The sequence below is a fragment of the Heterocephalus glaber genome, unplaced genomic scaffold (assembly GCF_053883595.1).
Source record: "Heterocephalus glaber isolate CG9 unplaced genomic scaffold, H.glaber_assembly_v1.0 deba00000901, whole genome shotgun sequence".
In the NCBI taxonomy this organism is placed as follows: Eukaryota; Metazoa; Chordata; class Mammalia; order Rodentia; family Bathyergidae; genus Heterocephalus; species Heterocephalus glaber.
The window spans coordinates 1,638,813-1,663,921 of NW_028258171.1; positions in this window are offsets into that span (position 1 = coordinate 1,638,813).

Genomic DNA, 25,109 nt, shown 5'->3' on the forward strand with positions numbered 1-25,109 from the left:
AATAACATAAAGGAATCATTTACAAGATACCACTTATTTTGTTGATCCTAGTCTATACCAGGCATACACATAAATTACAGCACTTTAGTTACATTAAGGAAACATCAACACATTTCTTCAAGTTAAATGGTGGAACTTTGGAAATATTTGATGTCATGTGACTATTTGTGTGTCATTAAAAGTAGCATGCTTTGAATTCATTAATTTTAGTTCATTCAACTAACAAATATCATTTGACCCTGCTTTGTGCATTAAATCTCTGTGCCACTTTTTTTTCTGATATGAGGGATTGAACCCAGGGTTTTTGCACTGAGCTACAGTTCTAGCCCCTTTTTTTATTTTGAGACAGTGTCTCACTAAATCATCTGGATTGAGCTTGAATCTAAGATCCTCCTGCCTCAGCCTCCCAGAGTCTCTGCCACTCTTAACAATATGAAAAAAATTGAACATATGTTTACTTTTACTTTCAAAACATTCCACTTGACAGAGCTTAGCTACTTCCTGTCAATCTGTTCAACTGAGTCTCAATCAGGGAGTGGTTCTGAACCAGAAAGAAACATGAATAGACCAAGCTAGGGAGTCTATCTTTCATGAGTTTTAATATTCTTGAGACCCAAAACACTGACTAGAGCACTTTATTCTCTTTAAATTTTTACGGGGCGTTACTTAGCCTTCAATCTCCTTACAAGACAAAAATCAGGAAGGAAAATATATATTTGACTTCATAAACCCTACTGAATAAATTTAGCAGAATCAAGTGGAGTTCCAACAGGGTAATTCAATGGTCTCCATGGAAAGAGAAATGTAAAGTTTTGTTGTTGTTGTTGTTGTTTGGTTTTTTTGGTACCAAGGAGGTTCAAACTCAGGACCTTACGCTTGCAAGGCAGGTGGCAGAACTACTGAGCTAAATTCCTGGCCCTGTTTAGTAGCACAATACATTTAAAAATAAAAATTGTTCCCATCCTTGAGCTACTGAAAGATATACTTCTATTACATTTAACCATTACCTTTTCCATCTCTCTGCACAAATAAAATGTCAGGAGAAAAAATATCTTTTATATACATCATCATGAGCAAAATGAAGAAAGATTTCATTTCCATAAAATATGAATAAATATTAATTTAACTGGGCAATGTTGCTAAAACTTAGCCTAATATTTAATAGATAAAAATGGTGAGATGAGATGATACAGATGAAAAGGCTTGGTAAGCCCAAAGAATTAGCATGATCATCACTAATCAGCTGTGTGATGAATTTATGTGGCACCAAACAGGAGATGTTAAGCTTTGGCTAGCAGTAAAAATCCTTCACACAAAATCCTGCATACCCACGTGTAAGAATGATTGATGCTGACAAATTATAGGTCCTTCCCGAATATTCTTCAAAGAGTGACATATTTTCAAAGCAAGTAGGACACTGTCGGCTTTGGAGATGACAAAAACATATAATATGTGCTGTTAATTGCTGACATTTATATAGAGTTGACACCAGATATCACTTATCATAGCAATTACTGATAGCAATTTGCATATCCAGAGCCTATAATGAAATTTCACTAAGTTCAATTTTTCAAAATTTATTATCAACTCTCATGTTAATGTCTCTTTTATTAACATAAAGTACAGTACAAGGCTTCTCAATTTTTTTATTACCTACATAGAAGATGGTAATATTTCTACCAGATCCCTCTTGGCTACCCCAAGGAATGAGCAAATCACATTTGCAAAGTGGGACACCAGCTTACAGGATCACCTGTTCTATGGATTACCTGTAATTCACCAATACATAACAAGCAGAGTAAGTCCCAGATATCCATCATGGAAATAAAATTTCACTTAAAAACCTTGAAGTTATTTTCACAGCTATATTGAGTTAATTACAGTAAATTATATACAACAAATAGTCTATGGCCTTGACCATTGTTGTTTACAATGCAGTACTATCACTTTGTCATTTTATCGGCAAACATAGTGACATTCTTGCCAGAAACACCTGGAGAGCATGAATATCAAGCTGGTCAGGCACTTTGGCCACTGCAAAGTGACGATCTATGCCTTAATCTAGAAAGAGGCACCTCTTCCTTCCATAGCAAATCCAAGATGTGGGGAGGTTTCTTGTGGACCAACGTCGAGAAACAGTCTGAAACTATTCAAAGTCCTACCCAAGAAAAATCCTACCCTGGAGGAAGGAGCAAGAAAAACTACCAGAGGTCTTGGAGGAAGGGGCTGCATGAAAACTAGGGGTGGTGGAGTGGTCCTCCCAGTAACCCAGGGGAGTCCATGAGTGTGCCCCAAAAGGTAGCTTTTAATATCTGCCAGGTCAAGGAGAACACCATCACCCCGTGCCACTGCCCAACCAGGTGGGAACATCCAGGGCCTCCTTCATCATCCCTCCCACATCCCACAGCTAGCAAGTGGGAAAGGATGTGTGTGGGAAACAAGAGCTTCTTGCCCTTATTCCGAGGCAATCTTAGGCCCTGCCTAGGGAAATATTTGATATTAAATCACATTAAGAGTATTGATCATATGGAGGTCTGCCCATGCCCTACCTAGGTCCTGAGTCACACAGAACACACCGAATCAGCCCACTGCAGAAAGGCAGGTCTATGCACGCCCAACCAAGGTCCTGAGTCGCGCAGAAGACACCTAATCACCCCGCTGCAGACAGGCAGGTCTGCCCATGCCCTACCGAGTTCCTAAGTCACACAGAACACTCTGAATCACCCCGCTGCAGACAGGCAGGTCTGCCCACACCCTACCGAGGTCCCCAGTCATGTGAAACACACGCCGAATCAGCCCGCTGAACACAAGCAGGACTGTGGATGCCCGACCAAGGTCCTGAGTCGCACGGAAGACACCGAATCACCCCGCTGCAGACAGGCAGCCACCTGGTTCCACACTACAAAGACACAGAGGACACCAGACCACCAGACCAAGGTACTGAGTCCCGCTGTTCCCAGCCCAGAGGTAGGGGCTTCTGAGCCATCATCCCACTGCTCCTGGTCCAGAGGAAGGGGCTTCCCAGTCACCATCCCTCCCGCTGCTCCCAGCCCAGAGGAAAGGGCTTTTGGGCCACCTTCTGTCCCACTGCTCCTGGCCCAGAGGAAGGGGCTTCCGGGCCACCATCCCTCCCACCACTCCCGGTCCAGAGGGAGGGACTTGTGAGCCACCATCCCACTGCTCCTGGCCCAGAGGAAGGGGTCTCGCAGCCACCACCCCTCTGGCTACTCCCAGCCCACAGGAAAGGGTTTTGGGTCACCATCCCTACCGCTGCTCCCAGCCCTTGTCCCACCTCTCCCAGCTCAGAAGAGGTAATCTGTGCAGGTATTAACAGCCCCCCGCCCCAGTCGAAATGAGAAAACACGTAAATAAGTCTCAAAACCAGACTTTCAGATCACCTACAGCAACCCCAAAGGGAAATGAGATGGAACACTCTGATACTCAACCACCTGGACCCACTGAACTGGCAACAAAAGGGGATCTGGAAAAAATGAAATCAGAAATAATTTCTCAGATAACAGGAGAAATTTCACCCCTAGTGCAAGACATGATTAATAAATCTAGAGAGGAGCTCAGGAATATGATGGAATCCCAACATAGGAAACAAATGGAATCCATAAAACAGATGCAAATAGATTTCCAAGACATGAAAAACTCCATTGAAAGTCCACACAGCAGAATGAGCCAATGTGAGGACAGAATTTCAGATATAGAAGATAAGATTGTAATTAGTGACCAGGAAAAGAAAAATTGCTTCAAAATTATAAGGGAACATGAGAAATCAATCCAGCAACTGCTAGATGATGCAAAAAAGAATAACATAAGACTGATTGGGCTCAATGAAGAAACAGGAAAGAGTGCAGATGATATAAAAAATCTCTTCACAGAAATAATGGCAGAAAACTTCCCAAACAGGGGAAAAGAGTTTGACAGACAGATAAGTGAGGCATATAGGACTCCAAATAGCCTTGATCAAAAAGAAAAAGTCTACACATAGGTATATAATTGTTAAGATTCCAGAAACACAACAGAAGAACAAAGTTCTCCAAGCAGTCAGAGAAAAGAAACAAATCACATACAAAGGAAAGCCCATCAGAATCACAGCAGACTTCTCAACACAAACCATCAAGGCAAGAAGAGCTTGGAGTGACATATTCCAAGCCCTAAAAGAAAACAGCTTCCAACCCAGATTGATGTACCCTGCAAAACTATCTTTCAAAATGGATGGAGAAGTAAGATACTTTCATGACAAAGAGCACCTTAGGAACTTTGTGAATACCAAACCAGCACTCCAAAGAATTTTACACAATATCCTAGGAACAGACATTGAGGATCACAACCCCAGGAAGCAAAGCAGAATGAACCCATTTGGCAGGACAAGAAATTAAATGTAAAGGGGGAGAACCCAACAAAAAGAAAAAGTCATGGCAATGACACATCAATACGTTTCAGTTCTAACCATCAATGTTAATGGTTTCAATTCACCAATCAAAAGAAATAGACTGGCAGAATGGCCCAAGAAGCAAAATCCAACAATATGCTGCATACATGAAACACACTTCATTCAAAAGGAAACTCATAGACTGAAAGTTAAAGGGTGGAAAACAATACTCCATGCAACAGGAACCCGAAAAAAAACAGGAGTAGCTATCCTCTTGGCAGATCAAGTAGATTTCAAACCAACACTGATTAAGAGAGACAAAGAAGGACACTACATCCTTATAAAGGGAAGAATCCAAGAGGAAGAGATGACAATCATAAATATCTATGCACCAAACACTAGTGCACCCAACTATATAAAACAAATACTAACGGACATGAAAAGTCATATATGCACTAATACAATTGTAGTGGGGGACCTCAACACCCCACTGTCACAAATAGATAGATCAACTAGACTAAAAATAAGTAATGAAATACTAGAACTCAATCAAACTCTTGAACAAATGAACTTAACAGATGTTTACAGAGTCTTCCACCCCACAAAATCAGAATACACATTCTTCTCAGCTGCACATGGGTCATTCTCCAAAATAGACCACATACTCACACATAGAACATGTTTAAGTAAGTGCAAAGGAATTGAAGTTATCCCCTGTATATTATCAGACCAGAGTGCGATGAAATTGGAGATCCATAGCAAAAGAAACTCAAAAAATTTCAAAAACATGTGGAAATTGAACAACACACTTCTGAATAACCAATGGGTCACAGAGGAAATAAAAGAAGAAATCAGACAGTTCCTTCAATTAAATGACAATGACAATACAACATATCAGAATCTATGGGACACAATGAAAGCACTCTTATGAGGGAAATTCATAGCAGTGAATAAGCATATTAGGAAAACAGAATGAGCCCAATTAAACAATCTGATGCTGAACCTCAAGCTTCTAGAAAAAGAAGAGCAGGACAACCCCAAAGCTCATACAAGGGAGGAAATTATAAAGATCACAGGAGAAATCAATGCAATGGAGACTAAGAGAACCATACAAAAAATCAATGAAGCCAAGAGTTGGTTCTTCAAAAGAATCAACAAAATTGACAAACCCTTAGCCAACCTTGTCAGAGAAAGGAAAGAAAAGGCCCAAATCCATGCAATTAGGAATGAAAAGGGTGAAATGACAACAGACCCAGCAGAAATCCAGAGGATCATCAAAACCTACTTCCAGAACCTATACGCCAATAAGAAGGACAACACAGAAGAAATGGACAGATTCCTAGATACATATGAATTACCAAAGTTGAACGAAGAAGACCTAAAAATTCTGAACAACCCAATATCAACCAATGAAATTCAAACTGTAATTAAAAACTTACCAACTAAGAAAAGCCTGGGCCCTGATGGCTTCACTGCTGAATTCTACAAGACATTTAGAGAGGACCTGCTGCCACTACTGTTTAAACTCTTCAATGAAATTGAAAGGGAAGCAATACTCCCAAATTCATTCCTGGAAGCAAGCATCACCTTGATCCCCAAAGCAGAGAAAGACCCACTGAAAAAGAGAACTATAGGCCAATCTCACTAATGAACATAGATGCAAAAATCCTTAATAAGATACTGGCAAACAGAATGCAGAAGCTCATCAAGAAGATCATACACCCTGATCAAGTGGGATTCATCCCAGGGATTCAGGGATGGTTCAATATATGAAAATCAATCCATGTAATACACTACATCAATAGAGCCAAGGACAAAAAACATATGATTATCTCCATAGATGCAGAAAAAGCATTTGACAAAATTCAACATGCATTTATGATAAAAACCCTACAAAAAATTGGAATAGATGGTCTTTACCTCAAACTGATAGAAGCCATCTATGAAAAACCAACAGCCAATATCATACTAAATGGTCAAAAACAGAAATCCTTCACACTCAAAACAGGAACAAGACAAAGATGTCCACTATCACCACTCTTGTTCAATATAGTTTTAGAAACATTAGCTACGGCAATTAGACAAGAGAAAGAAATGAAAGGAATAAAGATAGGTAATGAAGAGGGCAAATTATCATTATTTGCAGATGACATGATACTCTATATAGAAGACACCAAGAACTCCATCAAAAGTCTTCTAGACTTAATAACCAAATTCAGTCAAGTAGCTGGTTACAAGGTTAACACACAAAAATCAATAGCTTTCCTCTATACCAATGACAGACTCACTGAGAGAGAAATAGGGCAAATAATTCCTTTCATAATAGCATCCAAAAAACTGAAATACCTAGGAATCACCCTAATGAAAGAAATCAAAGACCTCTTCTCTGAAAACTATGGCACTCTGAAAAGAGAGATTGAAGATGATATCAGAAAATGGACAGACATCCCCTGCTTGTGGGTAGGAAGGATTAATATAGTGAAAATGACCATACTTCCAAAACTGCTGTATAGATTTAATGCAATTCCAATTGAGATCCCAGCAGCATACTTCATAGACCTTGAGAAAACAATCCAAAAATTCATTTGGAACAAGAGGAGATCCAGAATAGCAAAAGCAATTCTAGGTAACAGAGACATGGTAGGGGGTATCACAATCCACAACCTGCAACTCTACTACAAAGCTACTGTGATAAAAACAGTATGGTACTGACAAAGAAACAGACTTGAGTACCAGTGGAACAGATTAGAAGATGCAGAAACAATGCCAGACACACTCAGCCATCTCATCTTCGATAAAGGAGCCAAACACCCTCACTGGAGGAAAGATAGCCTCTTTAATAAATGGTGCTGGAAAAATTGGGCTTCAACTTGCCAAAGATTAAAACTAGACCTGTATCTCTCACCATGCACTAAACTAAAATCAAAATGGATGAAAGATCTAAATATTAAAATAGAAACTGAACCAGTTGGAAGAGAGGTTAGGTAGAACCCTTGAAGACATTGGGGTAGGAAAAGATTTTATGAACAAAACCTCAGTTGCCCATGAACTAGCGCAAACAATCAACAAATGAGATCTCTTCTTGTTAAAAAGCTTCTGCACAGCAAGAGAAACCACCAGCAGTGTGAAGAGACAACCCATAATGGGGGAAAAAATCTTCACCTACTCTTCCTCAGACAAAGGTCTACTATCTCGAATCTATAAAGAACTTAAAAAGATCAGACCTCCCAAATTTAAAGACCCAATCCCAAAATGGGCATCTAAAATGAACAGACATTTCTCACACAAAGAAGTAGAAACAGCAAATAAATACATGAAAAAATGTTCAACCTCACTGGTCATTCGAGAGATGCAAATGAAAACAATGCTGAGATTCCACTTCACTCCAGAAAGAATGGCTGCTGTCATGAAATCAACCAATAAGAAATGCTGGTGGGGCTGTGGGGAAAGAGGAACCGTGCTCCACTGCTGGTGGGAGTGTAGACTGGTGCAAGCACTGTGGAAATCAGTATGGAGATACCTCAAAGAACTAGAACTGGAAGTCCCATTTGACCCCACTATTCCACTGCTGGGGATCTTCCCCAAAGAATTAAAAGAATCATACCACAGTGATATATGTGCACCCATGTTCATAGCAGCACAGTTTGTAATAGCTAAAACTTGGAAACAGCCCAAATGCCCATCAACTGGAGACTGGATAAAGAAAATGTGTTTTTTTTATAAAATGGAGTACTTCTCAGCCATAAAAAATGAGAAATTAGAGACATTTATAGCTAAGTGGATGCACATTGAGGCAATACTCTTAAGTGAAATAAATAGGACACACGTGTAAATACCGAATAGTTTCTCTAGTGTGAGAAACTGAAAGTGTAAATAAGGACTAAATGTATAATAGGTCATGTGAAATAGGAAGAAAAGGGGCAAAGGGAAAGGAAGTGGGAGGGCTAGGGGAAAGGATAGAAGGGAATAGGATTAATATGAGAAAATGGAAAAATAGGAAGAAAATCTTTGTAAATAGGGAAGACTGGAGGGGTTGAAGGGAGGGCTGGGCAAGGGTGAAAAATAAGAACCAAGAGAGACTATGTAAAGGTGCAAATTACCAATGATGAATGTCATTATATTGTATACCTAAAATGTACCATTGATTAAAATGAATAATCGATAATGTAAAATAGGAAGAAAAGGTCCAAAAGGGTAGGGGTAGTGGGCGGGGCAGGGGAAAGGAAAGAAGGGAAAGGAAAAATGATGAGAAATGGAAAAAATGGAAATAAAGTCTTTGTAAATAGGGAAGGGTGGAGGGCGTGAAGGGAGGGCTAGGAATGGGGAAAAAATAAGAACCAAGATGCATTATGTAAAGGTACAATTCCCAGTGAGAAATGTAATTGTGTTGTATACCTACAATGTACCAATAAAAGAATTTAATACCAAAAAAATTTAAAAATTAAAAAATTAAAAAAAGAGTATTGATCATTTGAAGGCAATGGACACTATTTTCTGAGTTGAGACTGTTGTTTAATGTGACACTAGGACTTCTTATTCTAGAAAGCACCAGGAAATACCTGCACAGATTTCATCCAGAAAATGATGCTCACCTGCATCAAATTCTACATGAGATAAGGGAACAGTTTAGGCAAATTCTGGGGCTAACATCCTGAAAAAAAATATATGAAATTTGTACTACCAAATATATAAACTAGAAGACAAAGCTAGACTTCTTAAGAAAATCAAGTCATTACTTTAAGCTTTCAAAATTATGGCCTAAAGATAAAGAGAATTAAAAAGTCAATTGGTACCATGTTAATATTTCTAATATGTTAAACCTGTAGAATCTATTTCTTTTCAACTCCCACAAATTACTGCTGTCATTTCAGTGCCATTAAATACATTCACACTCTTGTACAGCGCCATCACTACAGAGTGATTTTCATCTAACAAAACTAAAGTGCAGGACATCTCCCAGCTCCTCCCTCTTCCTAGGCCCTAATTACCACCATTCTACTTTCTGTTTCCATGCATTTGACTACCTTAAGTATCTTATCTGAATAGAAGCACATAGTCATTGTCCCTTTGTGTCTGAATTTTTTCACTTAGCATTATGACTTCAAGCCTTATTCATTTACAACATGTCAGAATTGCCTTCCTCTTTTTTTTTTTACTATTAAGTTTATTGGTACATTGTAGGTATACAATATGAAGGGAAAGGAATAAATATGAGAACTGCCTTCCTTGTTAAGGTGGAATAGTATTCTACTTTATGTGTGTTTGCCATGTTTCATTTATCCATCCTGGCTATTATGAACAATGCTGATATGAACACAGATACGCATACATCTAACAATCATATTTAAGAACCATCTTTCAGTTATTTAGGATATACAGTGATAAGTGGAATTGCTGGCTCATGTGGAATTCTATTTTTAATTTTTGAGGAGCTGCCATATTGTGTTCCATAGCAGCCACACTGTTTCACGCTCTCATGAGCAGTGCACAAGAGTTTCAAATTCTCCATATCCTCACCAACATTTGCTTTCTATTTTTCTATACAGCCATCCTAATGGGTGCGAAGCCATATCTCTTTGAGGTTTGGATTTGCATTTCCTTAATGATTAGTGATGTTAAGCACTTTTTTCATCTGTCTGTAGAACATCTGTGCATATTCTTCGGAGAAATGTCTGTTCACCTTCATGAAGTAAATCATATCAAAGGAAAATGTAAAAAAAAAAAAAGAAAAACAAAAAAGAAATCAAAAACATGTTTTGATGTTCTAAACAAGCAATACCTCTATCTAGCAGTGTAAAACAGTTCAAATTTCAAATCCTTTTTCTGGAGTATTGGTGGGATGAAGGGAGCAAAGTAACTGTGTGTGTCACTCCTTAAAGAGGAAAAAGTATCAACCTGGCTACTTTGGAATCCTGTGAAGCACTGTGTTGTGGAGCTACACAGCAAACAGACAATGAGGGCCACAAGGAACTCTATCAGGTCCGATGATACAGATCCACCCTGTCGCAAAGGTAGCTGTCCACCTCATGCAGCTAAGCACTTGGAATGTGGCTAATCCCAGCTGAGATGTTCTACAAGTGTAAGACTCAGATTAGACTTTAAGCAGATACAACTTTTAAAATAATATAAAGTACCTCAATGGTTTTTAAATTGATTATTTACCAAAATAATATTCTGGATATATCAAGTACAATAAAATATATAATTAAATTTAATTGCACTCATTTCTTTTTCTTCATGTAGCCATTGGAAAATTCTAAATTGTGGCTCACATTATATTTCTATAGGACTGTGCCAACCCAAATGACTGGAGTTAAGCAGATACTTCTATGAATATGAAGAGACAAACTATAAAGGAGGGAATTTTCCACGTAAGTTATTTTTCAAAAGAAAATTGTTTTCATTATTATTATTATTGTAAGATTTGTCCAAAAATTATCTAAGTGATTGCTTTTGTTCTATACTGAAGTTTGTTACTGTAAACAGTGCCAGTTGCAAATAAGTTTGTCATTTAAGAATTCCTTTTCCTATTCAGAGCTAAATTTCTGGAAAATCCTTTAGGTATGGAACCTACACAATGAAATAATAATTATTAAAAGACAGGTATAACACAGATAACTAATATAGAAATAGTATTCAACCTATCTAAAGAGCTCCTGTCAAATAAAAAAAAAAACATGAAAAAAATGCAACTAGAGAAAAAGAAATTGAATGACCAATACACTAACAGAAAATGTGCATCGAAATAACAGGATACCATTCTCACATATATGATGTGGACAAAAAGTTTAATGTCAAGGACTCTTTTGCAGGGGACCTTTACATTTGATGTTGCCTCTGGATAAAAACTCCAATTCCAGATGTCCATGGGACTTGTCCCCCCATTTCATTCAGGTCTCAGTTCAAATGTCACTACAACTAGGATGATTCACCTAATCCATGAGGGCCCACCCACTCCACCATTCCATCTCTATGGATCGCTGCCTCTTACACTATAGTACATTCTCCCTGGTGTGTATCATCACCTGCTCTGTTACATATTTATTTTTTGTTTGTATAGTATCTGTCTCTCCCTCACTGGAATGGAGGCTTCAAAAGGAAAAGGACTTGTTATTGTTATACCACTGGGCCTAAAACACTGAATTACCAACTTTGTTGCTCAATAAACAGTTGTTAAAAAATATATGTGCCAGCAAGATTTAGGCAGAAGTTTGGGGGCAAAGGAGTTCCTGGTCTCCTAGACACTGCTGATGTGATCTTTATTTTTTCTTTTTTATGTTTTTTTCTGTTTTATTTTATCTTGCATTTTTTCTTTCAAATGCAAGCAGACAACATCTTCTAAAGTTGATACTGATATATATGCCCTAGAACACAATTTTGTAATTATACTTCTAGGAACACATCCTAAAGAAGTCTCACACAAATAATAGAACAGGAGATATATACTAGTGTGGCATTGTCTATAACAGCAAAAAACATAGGAAACAACTGCCTGTCAACAAAGAAATACACAAGTTATGGTGTATTCATACAATAGGATATTATACAGCACTTAAAATAAATTAAAGCCATGTCTATCAACATATGTGAAGCTTGAAAACACAAGGATGTGTGAAAATGGCAAGGTGTAAAATGATCCACCTAATATGATACCACAAATCTAAAGCCTCATAATGCACACAAAATAGTACTTATTCATAGTAGAAATACAGAAAAGCATAGATGAATGCCACACAGTAACTTCAAGTTGGCAAAAGACACCAAGGAGGGCTAAGAGTATTTATCTCTTTAAGGATAATTCTACCCATTCAAAGCAAATCACAGTGTTAAATTTATGTAATAAAATGTGTTATTCTTTACATTGTTTGAAATATTTTATAATTTCATTAATACAAAATCAGGTAAATCAATAAGTTCTCTTTTTCCTTGTCCCTTGTAAAAGCAAGTTTCTGGTAAGAAATAAAAATAATTACAAGCTTCACTATTTCAGAGATTGTTAATACATCTTCTTTCAGCCTGTTATCTGAGAAATGCTACCAAATCTTAATATTAACAAGATTTGTCTTCAAGATACATTTTACCAGCAACATCTTTTGATTTAAAGTTTCCCCAAACTTTCTTATTTAAAATATCTATTGCAGTCACAAGTTTCTTTCTTTCACTATTTCTTCCCATAATACAATCTTCCTAGAAGCTCTGCAGGCTGAAAATAAGTATATCCCTGAGATAATACTCTCTGGCCCCAGATCTCTAATTAGAACATTTTAGTCTGGTGTGGTTCTGTTTATAATTATAGAGAACTGGGAATTTATTGACAAGGGCCTTCCACTCCCCAAACTCCCCTTCACACATATAGAGTAAATTGATAAATATCAGCAAAAAATTTTAAAGCCACGAGAAGCAGGCCACTTTGAAAGCTTTTATAATAACAATAAATTTTAATGCGTGCCAATACTAACAGACTTCACACCTCTTTGCCTTGTATTACAACAGCACCTTTCTTGGAGAAATCTGAAATTCTTTAGACATGTCATGTCTCCTACACACTCTGGTGTTGCTAGCTTTCACATACATGTCTGACTCAGTCGGCTGATGGGCCAGTCTTCCCATTTCTCACCATCCAGCTTCCCCTCTAACCTCCCCTGCTGGGCCTACTTCAAACTCAGTGTGCCTGAGCCTGACTCATACTATTACAGGGAAGCACCTCAGCCCAACTGGAACATTCTAAATCCAACACAATGTTTATGTGTTTTGATATAATTGGCTCAATTGTGAAAATTTTTTAAGTATTTGTATCTTGAAACCTATCCTCTGGCAAATGAGTAGGTAGATGATACAATAAGCTACAGATTTAATAATATCAGTTGTATTAGCATCATGAAGCTCTTGCAGATTTTTCTGCAATGGTTCCACCAAGTCTTAATATAAAGTATAATCCTAAATATGTGAACAGTTCTAAAAGAAAATAATTCATCTAAAAATTCTTGCTGTCCCATAAATTAGGAAAGAATAAATCCATTGCACTTCTGCATATAAGGTTGACTGTCTTACCACATTTAGGGATCCAACTGAAGACTTTGCCCTTGGTAGGCAAGGGCTTTACCCCTGAACCACACCCCTAGTTCCTAGAAAATTCCTCCTTAAAATGTGATTGTTATATTTGAAATAAATAAGGTTTCTCTGGTTACTCAAATTACCATATTTTGTATGTACAGACTGTTTTTTAGATTTTGAAGTAACTAACTGGATCTTAAATTCTAGTCTGCAAATCATAGGTGAGGACCCCTCTGCCTGTGTGAAATGCCGCCACTAGAAGGAAATCGGTCATCATGAATATTCATTGAACACCACCAAGTGCTTCACCAGACTGAGATGGAGAAAGAGAAAGAGAAATGGCCCCTTAAATCAGAAGAAAAGCTGTTTCTGTGATTTATGAGAAAGAGAAATATTAAATCTGATTCATTATAAGGCTTCAGGACTTTTTTTGTCAACCCATGAATAGCTTTTTTCTCTGGCATATTCCAGTTGGATTTTTCCTTTAATAGTACAATCTTGAAGTACTAGTTATAGATGCTTAACTTACAAAGGAGTGTTGAAAATATTCAAATATGTCAGTAAATCCACTGTAGGCTTTAAGAAAGAGGTGTTACCTGACTGCCTGTCAATAGTGCTCTGCCCACGCCTTCTGGTCTCCTTTCATTAGGCATATTCCTCAACTTGCCTCGGTTTCAAGTATTTATATATTGTCAAGTAAAAGTGTGGAAATAAGACTGAATTAGGATCTATCTCTACTTTTTGTGAGTCATTCTATATATTCACTCTCATATATATATATATATATATTCACTCTCATATGTATACATATATATATATATATAAACCTCATTTAAAGTACCCAGTGTCATTGTAAAGCAAATACACTAATATCTCTGTCTTATAGATAAAGAAATTGAGGTTCAGAGAGAACTTACTCAAATCCCACATCTGGTGAGCAACGGAGACTGCGTGTAAGCAAGACATGCTGACAACCTCAGATTCAAAATGGACACTGCCTACCCTGCTGTACAGATCGCATGCATGGGGACTCTACCAGGTCACTCTGACTGCAGTATTATCCCCCTGGGCTCAGAGCCTTTTCTACACATTTAAGTACTATAAGATTCCCTTGTTGCTGTTTAATCAAAGTGAAACTACTGGCCTAAGGGACTCAGGTGAGTTCAGTCGATAGTCCTCAGGTGACCAAATGATAGCAGACCTGTTAAGAAACACAGGGATTCAGGAAACATTCCTTTCCTGTTCTACTGGGAAGGGAGAGGTTAGAAATACTATAGGATGAGGGAAACAAGAGCTTGATGAACACAAACTACAGCCATTACAAGTATATAAAAGATAAATTAGAAGGCCAAATACCATTATTATTATGAAGAATTATTTAGCATCAGCATCTAACCACAGTTAGGAAAACTGTCAAAACCTAAGTGGCATGAATGAGAAAAACAGCTATTTCAAATTGTTTTCCTAGTAAAAATTTTAAGACAGGAAGTGAAGAATGTTATAATAAATAAGAACAGGATTTCAAAATAGAAAAACTATTTTAAATGCAAAAAACTGAAATGTCAAATCCATCCTTATCCAAACTTGTCTTTCATATATCTTACTTACCTACCACCTTCAAAATATAATGAAAGTTCAGCCACAAAATCAAAAAATAAAGAAAGAAAAAGAAAGAAAGAAAGAAAGAAAGAAAAAAGAAAGAAAGAAAGAAAGAAAGAAAGAAAAGAAAAGGAAAAAAAAGAAAGTTCAGCCACAAAATCAAGTTAGGAAGAGAATTACCTGGCCTAACTGCACAGATTGATTTAACAGCAAAGTACTTTCTAGCAAAGACATTTATATGCTATCTGGAAGGACTTTCAGCTCTTCATTTTATATTTTACTACAATTGATTTATTATAGAGAAAAGACCCAATCTTTCCTGTTACTCTCAGCAAGAAGTGTCAGCAATATTATTTTTTTTTAAATGAAAAGGTAGGTCTTATTTGGTGTGGTAAAAAAAAGGAAATTCACTTCTGTGGTTTCAGCTGGCGCTGTCAGGGTACAGTGTTCACTTTCTGAATATTCTGCTGTTCTTCTTTGGGGCCTATTTCCATGATCCCCACAGATCTCTAGCCCATAATCCTGTTCTAGAAACCATCAACTTGGGAACCTAACTCTCTCTTCTGCTCTGATATTGCCTTCGTTTAGGTTTTTGTGGTATAACACAAACTAGGAAACTAGGACACCAGGTCATTTCAAGAAGGGACTCCTTCTTTTTGCCTTACTTTTTTTCAATACTGGGGATTTAACTAAGGTCTTCACACTGAACTATAATCTCAGCCCTATTTTATTTTTTATTTTGAGACAGGATCTCGCTAAATCAATAAGTGCCCAATCTGGGCTCGAATTTGTGATCCTCCTGCCTCAGTTTCCCAGAGTGCTGGGATTATAGGTGTACCCTACCATGCCCAGCTTACTATTTACTTTTCTTTGTCCAAACTTAGCACACAACTAACCCTTAAAAATAACTGCTGATTAGCTGACTATTTTAAGAGCTCCACATGACTTAGATGGAGAACACAATTTGAGGTCATCAAAAATCTGTGACAACCTACAAACACTGAGATGTTTTAAAATGGATGTTTGACTCCTCGTGGGTTTTCTTCCACTTCTTTAGTCCAATAGAATTTATATATTTTCTGTTATTTCCTAGAAGAATTTAAACATTAGGCTAGATACCTAGAAGGAAAACTTTTGACAATGCTAGAAATTTTAGTTCCAGTTTTAATGGGCCACTATTTTAAATGCTAAAGAACAAGAAACAAGAGAATTGAATTTGAGGAAAGAGTAGAAATAAGAAATACCCCTTAGGAAATAAGGGGTTACCCTAGGTTGAACAAAATGTGAGGAAACAATAGAAAGAGCAGAGTAATTAGAAGGGCATAAGTAGACTCAAAAGTCTGGATACTGTCCAAGGAAAGTTGTTTTAAGAGAAATGAAGGCCTTGATAAGAGCTGGGAAAGTGGAATAGCAGGGGACCATTAGGCAGTATGTTGCTGAGGCAGAATACCCAGCTTATACTCAGCAAGAACCTCCCATTCCCTGTACCCATAGCAATGATACCAATCATTCTTATTGACATATGGTCACAACTTCATTATCATCCATACCTCAATCACTGATTTCCCTGTATGCACAGTTTTCAAACCTTGTTTGTCAAAGTAACCCAAGAAAGGAAGATGGGACCCAGACATCTGTTGAGTGAGAACAATTACAAGCACATCTGTGCTTAGGGAGAGATGAAATGAGCAGCAGGTGATAAGACCCCTATTTCAATGTCATTGCAAAATATTGAACCATCTATTCTCAAGTGACGGGTTCTTGAAGCTTTTGTAACTAGTTGCAGTGGACCCTAATTTTTTTTAAGAGTAGGAAAAATTTATTGAGAGAAAGCCTCTGTCTAAGACAGCTAGAAGGGGGATTGGAAAGTGGGTTGCCCACCCACCCCACTTTTCAAAGATGTTTTATACAGCAAAGCCAAATGGTGAGGCAGGTACAAAGTGGGACAAAACTATAAGACCCAATGGAAATTTACAAGGTAGGCATGAGGTGGGACAAAACCATGACCAACCAATAAGATTACAAGTACAGTCACCTGGGTAATATCGATTAAATGGGGATCAAATGGGGGAGCAGGTCATGTAGCAAGCCTACAAGGATTTTCAGTAAGGGTGGGGGTCAGGGATATTTCCTTGAGAGGCTGGGTTAAGACCTTGGCCTCCCACCCAGGTGATTGATACCTATTTAGAATATCAATTACTGTTAGTCACTCTACATGGGTGTGATAGTTTCTCTCCTTTTACAATTCTGACCTTCAGTGAATGTGTCTTCACTGTCCTCCACGTTGGCTCCTTGAGGGATGGCCCTGTCTAACTGCCTACAAGATATCTAATTAACTTACCTATCTGCAATATCCCCCCTCCTCTGAAGAAGTACCCCTAACTGCTGTGAGGGGGCAAAGGGCAAAGACCATTCTGGCTACTTCCAGCTGAAGAGGGTCACAGTTGTGATCAGCAATCAGAGTTACTCTACAGAGGGTCTATCTAAAGGCCTTCAATGGGCACCAGGCATTGTCATTTGGGTAACCTTATACTTTAAGTCTGGAGGAGACAAAACCAAAGAAACAGTTAAGAACACATGGACCAAATACTAAGGTCAGTAGGACTGCTATGAGTATAGCCAACAAGGGTTTCCACTTGAAGGAACTAGTAACAGCCTCCCACAGAGGATAAGGAGAAGGTCCAGGGGACTTAAGAATCCAACATAGAAGTGGTATTGTATAGTTTAGCAGTTAGGAACTGTTTACAAAGTCAATCTGGTGGATCCCAGTAAAAGAAGTCTAGCACATTTGTCATTGGTTCCATATGTAGGACTGCTTGGAGTTTGGCAGCCTCTAGGCAAGAATAAAAACTTTTAAGAAATTAGAGCATGAAAAATCTAAGCATGAGCACACTAGAATGGAAAGGTAGGTTGGGGAGAAAGTCACACTTAGCTACTGGAATAGTGAGTGATTATAACCTGTTACCTCTTAGACTCTTTTATTGATGGAGATTATCTATCTATAAGTCTGATATTTTGTCATAAGTCTCTCTAGTTTTAGCTGTAAGAAGATAAGAGACAATTTGAACAAATCTCACTAAGAAATTTAAAACTCTAGCTGAGCTCATAGATTTTACTGTAGTTTTTTTCCTAATGATCAATAGCCATGGTCAGCTACCATTGTAGCTGGAAACTGCCACAAGGAGTCAGCAATTGGAGCCTCCCTTTTATATCTAGCTTTATTACTATGGCATTATTTTTATACCACTTTTGGTTATTGTTTTCTGCTGGTGTTTAAGACCAAGTTAAAGTGAGATCTGTGTCAATCAATATGAACCTCTTGCTATCTATCAAGGTTAGTTAAGTCTCCTTAGGCATTATTTTGGAACCATGCATAGAGCCTCTCAGCTCCTCTGTCAGTGTCAGCTGTCAGGATGGGTCACGGCCTTGCTTGACCATGTTGCTTTCAGTGAGAATGTGGGAGATTTTTCCCTTTGTAACCTTCCTTTGGAGCATGGTACATTTGTCCTCTGGTGCCCAGCAATCTCCATGCTCAGGAGGTTGAGTGGCTTACCAAAGATGTAGGATCCTCTAGAAAAGGTTAATTTGCATCCTGGATCTTTGTTGACCTTGAGGGACTAGGGCCAAAATATTGGCTATCCTCATAGGCCAGTTACCTTTATAGTTTTGATCTCCAACCTTTAGTTGTTGCACACCCAGAAGAGAAGATCGGTGACATAAGTATTTCAGTAGAAGCAGTGAGCTTAACTATTATAATAGTTAAAACATCAAGCCCTTTTGAAGTATAATGCACAGTTAGAGGGCTGTTATTTCTTACCAACCATGGTTGTTTTAGTAGTTGAATCCCTGCAGAATGTTAACAGACAATAGTTATATATTATAAAAAAACATGGGCCGGGAATTTAGCTCAGTGGTTTCACTGCCTGCTGCGCAAGTGCGAGGACCCAAGTTCAATTCCCGGTACCAAAAAAAAAAAAAGAAAGAAAGAAACTTAAGATCAAGAGCTATGCATAGTATTTTAGCATGACAATCATGATGACATTTTCTTTGTAACACTTACATGTCCATCTTAGTACTGAATAGTCTTTCAGTCAAAAACTTCCATCTGACCACAAGGCATTAAATGACATAAAGAAAACTCTTATTTGTTATCCTTTAGTAGGATGCCATCTAAAGAGAACATGCATATTGGCCTATAGATGTACCTTAGGAATTCATGATGTTTAGCCTCTAATTTTGGTGTGTGACATTGTTTCAGCTGTTTGCCAACTGAACATCTTTAAGTGTGGTGACACATATACATCACATAAGTTCTTGAGAAAAACTATTATTTGACTGGTTATCTCTTGTTGGCTTGACATGTACCTCTTATCACAAGTAGCTGGAGTGCAAGAGAAAGGCAGATACCTGAGTCAAAAAAAATCATTACCATAAACAATATCCTAGATTTGTACACTCAGAAGGCATGAATGTATACACCGTGAAACAATGAGTTTCGGTTACCTTTTGTCCCTTTATTTTTTTTTGTACCAAGAACATTTTAAATAAAACCTTATTGTTTTCCCACAGAAAACTTGGCCATTTGACCATGACCAATGAATAAATATCACAATAAAAATATGTTTAGCAATGTATTTCCCACAAGGCTATGGAGATTATTGGGGTCCCCTTTGTGAACAAAGGCTGGAATAAATTTTTCCAGGCAGCTGCTCCTTTATTTACCAAGGAGAGTCCTGTCCAGTAGATTTCCTAAGCCCAAGAGTCTTTATTTAATTATCTTAGTAAACTTTTAGATGACCTATGAAAGCCAGATCATAACAATTAACACATTTTTTTTGACCAATGAAAGATTCCTGAGATATTATATATCTTTAAAAAATCCAAAATCCCAAAAGAAAAAAGCTCAAACAAAATAGCTGTATGTATTGTAACATATTGAACAGACAGACACACACATAAGACAACTTGTTTATAAACCAGAGTGCACTCAGATGTATTTGGCCAAGTTGAATTATAATAACTTTTATAATTTTTAGGTTTATAACTATAAAAAAGACTAGTCAGAACTTTGTAGATCAACTAACAGACATTTCTTATAATGAGAATCAAAAGGGAAAAATATCTTCTATACCCATGAAAGCAAGAAGAATTTTAAGATGGGCCCTAAGCTGATGGTTTATCTGACTGGAATACCCAGCTACACAGGCTTCTCATGGTTGCTTTGATAATGATAGTTGTTTGATAGCCACACGTAATTGTTCCCTCTAAAGGGACAGACCATTAAAGGTAATTTTAACTATCTACAGGAGGGTGTGCTCAGGCTAGGTTTGGGTATAAAAAGAGACTAGGTGACAGTCTCTGGAGCTAAGTATGAATTTCAAACAGTGAGGGAAGAAGGCCTGTCAAGGTTCCAGCCTTCAGTGCTGCAGATGTCTACCTATGATAGTTTGTTCCATTTTGAAAGAAAAAGGAAAAGAATGCATCCCTGTCTATCCTTCTTGTTCTGTGCCCAATCTAAGGTGTCCCTTAGACTTATCTCATCCAGTACCAGTGGCAGCAGACTAGAGGTGCAAGGAAGTGGCCAGAGCCAGGTAGCTGTTCTTACCATTCTCTAATTTTGCTGAGGGCTGAAAGACAGATAAATCTGAACTAAAACTTTCACATTTATCTTTTGAGATTTTCAGAATTAAACCTAGACCAGTTTTCTATAAGGCCCAGAGATAAATGAAGCTCAGCTTTACTCTGAAAGGATTCCAGGGAGGGAAACTCACCATCCTGGAAGCTTTGTCTTGAAATCCAAGAGCCACAGAAGAGGGAAGTGCCTTGAATCAAACTGTGTTATTTCTCAGGGCCAGGGCAGTGGAGAAAGGACAGAAGACTGACTCAAAGTATGGCACCAGAACTAAATCTTAACCATCTCAGGTGTAGAAGGACAATTAAGATCAGGAGCTTTTCCAGAGTGGATCTGCAATCCTTAGCAAAACATGTCTCCAGAGACAAAAGCTATGATTGACTCCAACTGCATTGCCAAGCAGAGAAATCAAACCAATAATCAAACAACCAGAATGGCTGCTTTTTGCCTCTTGAAAGAGAATAAACATGTTTTAAGTATATTGTTTAGGGCTTTTCTTTTTAAATAACTTATTTTGAATCTATAATATCTAATTTATGACTTAAATACCCTCCAGGCTTTTGAGCAGCTCCTTGATCTTGTAGAAACACTCCCAAAGCCATGTCTCAACTTTTATTAACATACAAACTGAAATGGTGTACTGTGGCAAGCACCTAGAAGTGCTTGTTTGAGCTTCTGGGATGCAGTCTGGGAACCAGATTCCCATGATAAAATATGGCTGACTTTTGAGTTTTTCTATAAGCTGATAGATGGGTCATACAGCCTCATTATATCCTGCTATCTAAAGGTGACAAAAGCCTGTAATTTCTAGAAATCTTAGCTGTTTTCAAGTCTTGAACTGTGGAAAGGAAAGAATTGGTTTAATTCTTTCTTTCCCCAGTCTTTGGGTTCCCTTAGATATAATAAGGCCTAAATATTTTAGCTCAAGGCTGCAAAGTTGTGCCTTAGATCTAAAAACATTATTACCCTTGTCTGTTAGAAAATTCAGCAGAGCAGATGGCTTGGCTAGAAAGCTCTTCTGAGGGGGCACATAACATTATACCATCTACCTATTGCAAGACTGACTTGGAAAAAACTATAGTATTTCTTTTTATCAAATCAGGATCCAGGGATGTCCTCATCTTTTTTCCTGGTATAGTTGACAATTTAAAATAATTCAAGGACTTAGTTCTTATTGTTAGGTATTGCAAAACCCCCTGCAAGAACAAGCTCCCTCCTCCCCCCTCTATCCTCTGTTCTCCTCCCATAATGGTAAACAGGGAATTTCTGCATAACAAAGGCTTGACCCTTCCTACTTAATGACCTCCTAGAGCCTATCAGTCCATCCCACCAAATGTTCCTTAAGATAGGGACCTCCTGGAGCCTGTCACTCCATCCCACCAGATGTTCCCATAAAATAAGGACTTCCTGGAGCCTGTTACTCCATCCCCCAACCAAAATTTGTTGCTATATGCCCTAACTGCAATCACCCACCCCCATCAAAGGACTATGTGCTCTCCCACATGCAAAGACCCCATATAAGCCTCCGGCTCAGCTCATGCTGCAGCTGGCCCCCACTTGGTGAGTCAGTCCCAGCAGGCTGCAGACTGCCCCCCCCAATAAAGCTTACTTGAAAATTTGTATGCCCCTTCCTTTCGGTGACCCTTTCATTCTGGTACCAAAAACCCAGGAGGCAGCACTATCAGGACCTTCAGGCTCGCCGCACTGGGGCCCAGAGCTGCAGTCCCTATTGCCCCTTCCCAGATGTGCAGCTGCTGAACCTAACCAGGGCACACCTCTGGGGCTTTCAGTCCTTTGCCATTGCTGACGCCATATTCAACACCAGCCTGGTTCTCTCAACGGGTGAGTCAAGGGTCTCCCTGTCAGGTTGCCTGTCTGTCAGGCTCCGGGAGCCCCATGGAAATCCTAGTGCTAGGTCAAGAGCATCCCCCGGCCTTTTGGAAAGGCTGAACCCTCACCAACTTAGAGATGTCTGACTGTCGAACCATTCATCCTTGGGCTTCTAGCCCTATTTCTGGAGAGTGGTTAAGGAACAAGGATGCTCCTTCCCTATCCCTTCTCCTCGGAGCCTTTGTCCTCACCCTTCTTAATTTGCAGACACCTAATGGGTGGCACTCAGTCTTGCTCTCCTCGGGACACACGCCTGGGTTGTCTTCTAAAACACTTTAGACCCCGCTGCAGACAGGCAGGTCTGTGCACGCCCTGCCGAGGTCCTGAGTCACACAGAACAAGCCAAATCAGCCCACTGCAGACAGGCAAGTCTTCCCACTCCCTACCGAGGTCCTGAGTCATGCAGAAGACACTGAATCACCCCGCTGCAGACAGGCAGCCACCTGGTTCCACACTACAAAGATGCAGAGGACACCAGACCACCAGACCAAGGTACTGAGTCCCACTGCACCCGGCCCAGAGGCAGGGGCTTCTGAGCCATTGTCCCACTGCTCCTGGTCCAGAGGAAGGAGCTTCCTGGCCACCATCCCTCCCACTGCCCTGAGCCCAGAGGAAAGGGCTTTTGGGCCACCTTCTGTCCCACTGCTCCTGGCCCCGAGGAAGGGGCTTCTGGGCCACCATCCCACTGCTCCTGGTCCAGAGGAAGGGGCTTCTGAGCCGCCATCCCTACTGCTGCTCCCATTCCCTGTCCTACCTCTCCCAGCTCAGAGGAGGTATTCTGTGCAGGTGCTAAGAGCCCCCTGCCCCAGTCAAAAGGAGAAAACACATAAATAAGTCTCAAAACCAGACTTCCAGATCACCTACAGCAACCCCAAAGGGAAATGAGATGGAACACTCTGATACTCAACCACCTGGACACACTGAACTGTAACAAAACGGAATCTGGAAAAAATGAAATCAGAAATAATTTCTCAGATAACAGGAGAAATTGTGCCCCTAGTGCAAGACATGATTAATAAATCTAGAGAAGAGTTTGGGAATATGATGGAATCCCACCATAAGAAAGAAATGGAATCCATAAAACATATGCAAATAGATTTCCAGGACATGAAAAACTCCATTGAAAGTCTACACAGCAGAATGAGCCAATATGAGGACAGAATTTCACATATAGAAGATAAGATTGTAATTAGTGACCAGGAAAAGAAAAATTGCTTCAAAATTCTAAGGAAACATGAGAAATCAATCTAGCAGCTGCTAGATGATGCAAAGAAGAAGAACATAAGACTGCTTGGGCTCAATGAAGAAATAGGAGAGAGTGGAGATGACATAAAAAAAAACTCTTCACAGAAATAATGGCAGAAAACTTCCAAAGCAGGGGAAAAGAGCTTGACATACAGATAAGTGAGGCATATAGGACTCCAAATAGCCTTGATCAAAAAGAAAATCTACACATAGGCACATAATTGTTAAGATTCCAGAAACTCAACAGAAGAACAAAGTTTTCCAAGCAGTCAGAGAAGAGAAACAAATCACATACAAAGGAAAGCCCATCAGAATCACAGCAGACTTCTCAACACAAATCATCAAGGCAAGAAGAACTTGCAGTGACATATTGCAAGCCCTAAAAGAAAACAACCTCCAACCCAGATTGATGTACCCTGCAAAACTATCTTTCAACATTGATGGAGAAATAAGATACTTTCATGACAAAGAGCACCTTAGGAACTTCATGAATACCAAACCAGCACTCCAAAGAATTTTACACAATATCCTAGGAACAGACATTGAGGATCACAACCCCAGGAAGCAAAGCAGAATGAACCCATTTGGCATGACAAGAAATTAAATGTCAAGGAGGAGAACCCAATAAAAAGAAAAAGTCATGGCAATGACAAGTCAATACATTTCAGTTCTAACCATCAACGTTAATGGTCTCAATTCACTAATCAAAAGAAATAGACTGACAGAATGGGTCAAGAAGCAAAATCCAACAATGTGCTGCATACAAGAAACACACTTAATTCAAAAGGAAACTCATAGACTGAAAGTTAAAGGGTGGAAAACAATGCTCCATGCAATGGGGAACCAGAAGAAAAGCAGGAGTAGCTATCCTCTTTGCAGATCAAGTACATTTCAAACCAACACTGATTAAGAGAGACAAAGAAGGACACCACATCCTTGTAAAGGGAAGAATCCAAGAGGAAGAGATGACAATCATAAATATCTATGCACCAAACACTAGTGCACCCAACTATATAAAATAAATACTAACAGACATGAAAAGTCATATATGCACCAATACAATTGTAGTGGGGGACCTCAACACCCCACTGTCACAAATAGATAGATCAACTAGACTAAAAATAAGTAATGAAATACTAGAACTCAATCGAACTCTTGAACAAATGAACTTAACAGATGTTTACAGAGTCTTCCACCCCACAAAATCAGAATACACATTCTTTTCAGCTGCACATGGGTCATTCTCCAAAATAGACCACATACTCACACATAGAACATGTTGAAGTAAGTGCAAAGGAATTGAACTTA